The 5,000-nt window shown below is 48.8% G+C and overlaps 2 protein-coding genes across 3 annotated transcripts in view; both read right to left on the bottom strand.

Annotated features, from left to right (window-relative positions):
- sos1 (son of sevenless homolog 1) overlaps positions 1 to 66 on the bottom strand; it is a 38,142-nt gene extending 38,076 nt beyond the window's left edge. The window contains exon 1 of the mRNA XM_079690598.1: positions 1 to 66. This exon is cut by the window's left edge and continues 1,123 nt beyond it. The gene's annotated coding sequence lies outside the window, so the exon portion shown is untranslated.
- Positions 67 to 3,738: 3,672 nt separating this feature from the next.
- Positions 3,739 to 5,000, bottom strand: part of tmem178a (transmembrane protein 178a) — a 10,002-nt gene continuing 8,740 nt past the window's right edge. For both annotated transcript variants that reach the window (XM_079687945.1, XM_079687946.1), the window contains one exon: positions 3,739 to 5,000. This exon is cut by the window's right edge and continues 1,039 nt beyond it. The gene's annotated coding sequence lies outside the window, so the exon portion shown is untranslated.

The raw sequence follows: 5,000 nt of genomic DNA, 5'->3' as shown, positions 1-5,000 counted from the left end.
GGTAAAGGGGGTATCAGAGGGTAAAGGCAGAGAATCAGAGGGTAAAGGTAGGGTATGAGAGGGTAAAGGGGGGTATGAGAGGGTAAAGGGGGGTATCAGAGGGTAAAGGTAGGGTATGAGAGGGTAAAGGGGGTATCAGAGGGTAAAGGGGGGTATCAGAGGGTAAAGGTAGGGAATCAGAGGGTAAAGGTAGGGTATGAGAGGGTAAAGGGGGTATCAGAGGGTAAAGGTAGGGTATGAGAGGTTAAAGGGGGGTATGAGAGGGTAAAGGGGGGTATGAGAGGGTTATAGAGGGTAAAGGGGGTATCAGAGGGTAAAGGGGGGTATGAGAGGGTTATAGAGGGTAAAGGGGGGTATGAGAGGGTTATAGAGGGTAAAGGGGGTATCAGAGGGTAAAGGGGGGTATGAGAGGGTTATAGAGGGTAAAGGGGGGGTATCAGAGGGTTATAGAGGTTAAAGGGGGGTATGAGAGGGTAAAGGGGGGTATGAGAGGGTAAAGGGGGTATCAGAGGGTAAAGGGGGGTATGAGAGGGTAAAGGGGGTATCAGAGGGTAAAGGGGGGTATGAGAGGGTTATAGAGGGTAAAGGGGGGGTATCAGAGGGTTATAGAGGGTGAAGGGGGGGTATCAGAGGGTTATAGAGGGTAAAGGGGGGGTATCAGAGGGTAAAGGGGGGGTATCAGAGGGTTATAGAGGGTAAAGGGGGGGTATCAGAGGGTTATAGAGGGTGCAGTCAGTCCATGGAGCCCAGCCGCTGATCCGGTCTGTTAGAGTTCTTCAGAGTCAGCATGGGGTCCATACACTGCAGTTCATATACTCTCTAAACAAGTAAAAAACAGAAGACGCTGTATATACATCCGTCTGTGTGTGTGTGTGTGTGTGTCTGTGTGTGTGTCTGTGTGTGTGTGTGTGTGTGTGTCTGTCTGTGTGTGTGTGTGTCTGTGTGTGTGTGTCTGTCTGTGTGTGTGTGTGTGTGTCTGTGTGTGTGTGTGTGTGTGTGTGTCTGTGTGTGTGTGTGTGTGTATGTGTATGTGTGTGTGTGTGTGTGTGTGTGTGTGCGACCCTGAAACATCTCTCTGAACACATGTAGTCTGTAGAGGTACTCTCTCAAACCTGCCCTCCTAACCCTCTGCACAAACTGACTCTCAGTTTAATCACATCTCTGTTTACATCCTGTTGCTTTAACTCTGTGTTTATACTGAGGAAGGCTTTAGTGCTGGGACGTCTGGGTCAGAGCTGAGCTAACGCTGAGCTAACACTGAGCTAACACTGAGCTATCAGAGCTGAGCTAACACTGAGATATCAGAGCTGAGCTAACTCTGAGATATCAGAGCTGAGCTAACACTGAGCTAACGCTGAGCTATCAGAGCTGAGCTAACACTGAGCTATCAGAGCTGAGCTAACTCTGAGATATCAGAGCTGAGCTAACTCTGAGCTATCAGAGCTGAGCTAACACTGAGCTAACGCTGAGCTAGCACTGAGCTAACACTGAGCTATCAGAGCTGAGCTAACACTGAGCTATCAGAGCTGAGCTAACACTGAGCTAACACTGAGCTATCAGAGCTGAGCTAACACTGAGCTATCAGAGCTGAGCTAACACTGAGCTATCAGAGCTGAGCTAACACTGAGCTAACGCTGAGCTAGCACTGAGCTAACACTGAGCTATCAGAGCTGAGCTAACACTGAGCTATCAGAGCTGAGCTAACACTGAGCTATCAGAGCTGAGCTAACACTGAGCTAACACTGAGCTATCAGAGCTGAGCTAACACTGAGCTAACGCTGAGCTAGCACTGAGCTAACACTGAGCTATCAGAGCTGAGCTAACACTGAGCTATCAGAGCTGAGCTAACTCTGAGCTAACACTGAGCTATCAGAGCTGAGCTAACACTGAGCTATCAGAGCTGAGCTAACTCTGAGCTAACACTGAGCTATCAGAGCTGAGCTAACTCTGAGCTATCAGAGCTGAGCTAACTCTGAGCTAACACTGAGCTATCAGAGCTGAGCTAACTCTGAGCTAACACTGAGCTATCAGAGCTGAGCTAACACTGAGCTAACACTGAGCTATCAGAGCTGAGCTAACGCTGAGCTATCAGAGCTGAGCTAACACTGAGCTATCAGAGCTGAGCTAACACTGAGCTAACACTGAGCTATCAGAGCTGAGCTAACACTGAGCTAACACTGAGCTATCAGAGCTGAGCTAACGCTGAGCTAACACTGAGCTATCAGAGCTGAGCTAACACTGAGCTAACACTGAGCTATCAGAGCTGAGCTAACACTGAGCTATCAGAGCTGAGCTAACGCTGAGCTATCAGAGCTGAGCTAACGCTGAGCTAACACTGAGCTAACACTGAGCTATCAGAGCTGAGCTAACACTGAGCTATGAGAGCTGAGCTAACACTGAGCTATCAGAGCTGAGCTAACTCTGAGCTAACACTGAGCTATCAGAGCTGAGCTAACTCTGAGCTAACTCTGAGCTAACTCTGAGCTAACAGAGCTGAGCTAACTCTGAGCTATCAGAGCTGAGCTAACTCTGAGCTAACTCTGAGCTAACTCTGAGCTATCAGAGCTGAGCTAACTCTGAGCTATCAGAGCTGAGCTAACTCTGAGCTAACTCTGAGCTATCAGAGCTGAGCTAACACTGAGCTAACGCTGGGCTATCAGAGCTGAAGCTGAGCTAACGATGAGCTAACAGAGCTGAGCTAACACTGAGCTATCAGAGCTGAGCTAACACTGAGCTATCAGAGCTGAGCTAACGCTGAGCTAACACTGAGCTATGAGAGCTGAGCTAACACTGAGCTATGAGAGCTGAGCTAACACTGAGCTATGAGAGCTGAGCTAACACTGAGCTAACTCTGAGCTAACGCTGAGTTAATGCTGAGCTAACTCTGAGTTAATGCTGAGCTAACACTGAGCTATCAGAGCTGAGCTAACACTGAGCTATCAGAGCTGAGCTAACGCTGAGCTAACACTGAGCTATCAGAGCTGAGCTAACGCTGAGCTAACACTGAGCTATCAGAGCTGAGCTAACACTGAGCTAACTCTGAGCTATCAGAGCTGAGCTAACACTGAGCTAACACTGAGCTATCAGAGCTGAGCTAACGCTGAGCTAACACTGAGCTAACACTGAGCTATCAGAGCTGAGCTAACGCTGAGCTAACACTGAGCTATCAGAGCTGAGCTAACACTGAGCTAACTCTGAGCTATCAGAGCTGAGCTAACACTGAGCTAACACTGAGCTATCAGAGCTGAGCTAACGCTGAGCTATTAGAGCTGAAGCTGAGCTAACGCTGAGCTATTAGAGCTGAAGCTGAGCTAACGATGAGCTAACAGAGCTGAGCTAACACTGAGCTAACGCTGAGCTATCAGAGCTGAGCTAACACTGAGCTAGCACTGAGCTCACGCTAAGCTAACACTGAGCTATCAGAGCTGAGCTAACTCTGAGCTATCAGAGCTGAGCTAACTCTGAGCTATCAGAGCTGAGCTAACTCTGAGCTATCAGAGCTGAGCTAACGCTGAGCTAACACTGAGCTATCAGAGCTGAGCTAACTCTGAGCTATCAGAGCTGAGCTAACGCTGAGCTAACACTGAGCTATCAGAGCTGTGCTAACACTGAGCTAACTCTGAGCTATCAGAGCTGTGCTAACACTGAGCTAACACTGAGCTAATGCTGAACTAACGCTGCGCTAACACTGAGCTAACACTGAGCTAATGCTGAGCCAACGCTGCGCTAACACTGAGCTAATGCTGAGCTAACGCTGCGCTAACACTGAGCTAACACTGAGCTAACTCTGAGCCAACGCTTACGGTCCGTCCACACGGTGGCGTGCGTTGAAGCTTCAACGCTTCTTCCCATTCACTTTTAATGGGGTGACGTCAGGCTTTGCTGAACTGCATTGTGGTTCCGTCGCTTCGCTTTGCCTCGTTTGCTCACTTCAAAAGTTGAGAAAAGTTCAACTTTTGAAGCTTCAACGGAAGCATCAGCTAATCAAATCATATGCCAGTACAAGCTCTAGCCAATCAAACCGCGTGCTTGTGTGTCCGGGGTGGGAGATTCATGTGATTGGTTGTTGATCGAGCTTCAGACACGCCCACCGGCAAGCTTCAACACACGCTGACATGTGGAGGCTGAGTTAGCTAACACTGAGCTTACGCAGAGCTAACTCTGAGCTAACGAGTCAGACAGTCTCCAGACTTACTGCTGTTTCCTTCCGACAGCCCTACAGTGTGTGTTGTGACATCATCATCATCATCATCATCATCAACAACATCATCATCATCATCATCATCAACAGCATCAACAACATCATCATCATCATCATCATAATAACATCTCAGCGTCAGACGGACCCTGTTGAATAAGGGATATTTATATTTGTGTACTCTGGGTTAGGGTGGCTGCAGGCTGGAATCTGTGGGACTCCTGCTTTTATATATTTATAATTAATTATCAGTTTCCTGTGTGGGGGGGTCAGTTTGGTATTTACAGAGTGGGGGGGTCAGTTTGGTATTTACAGAGTGGGGGGGTCAGTTTGGTATTTACAGAGTTGGGGGGTCTGTGGCGCAGTGGATAGAGCCTCGGTGTTGGGATCAGGGGGTTCAAACCCCCCTGCAGTCAGCATGTCGTTGTGTCCCTGAGACACTTCACCCCAAAGAGCTCCTGAGGGGATCGCCCACAGTACAGAGTGTGTGAGTCGCTTTGGATAAAAGCGTCTAACAAGTGACATGTGATGTGATGTAATGTCAGAGTGGTATTTACAGATTCCTCCCAGCATGCAGTGGGGCTGATGTTTCCCTGCTGGAGTCCTCTGAGGTGAACCTGTTTCTCACGTCATAATAAACGTGCAGGTTATGCAGGGGGGGGTAAAGCGGGGGTTATAAAGTGCACACGTTGGTGTATTCTGATTGGCTGCAGCTAGCCTGTTAGCACGTTAGCTGCTCTGGTGCTCTGCATAACGCTAACTTCTCTCCTGGGGGGGGCATTAACTCTGACAACATGAGGGG

Source organism: Notothenia rossii (assembly GCF_949606895.1).
Source record: "Notothenia rossii genome assembly, chromosome: 1".
In the NCBI taxonomy this organism is placed as follows: domain Eukaryota; kingdom Metazoa; phylum Chordata; class Actinopteri; order Perciformes; family Nototheniidae; genus Notothenia; species Notothenia rossii.
Note: the sequence above shows the minus strand (reverse complement) of the source record. Positions and strands in the feature narration are given on the sequence as shown.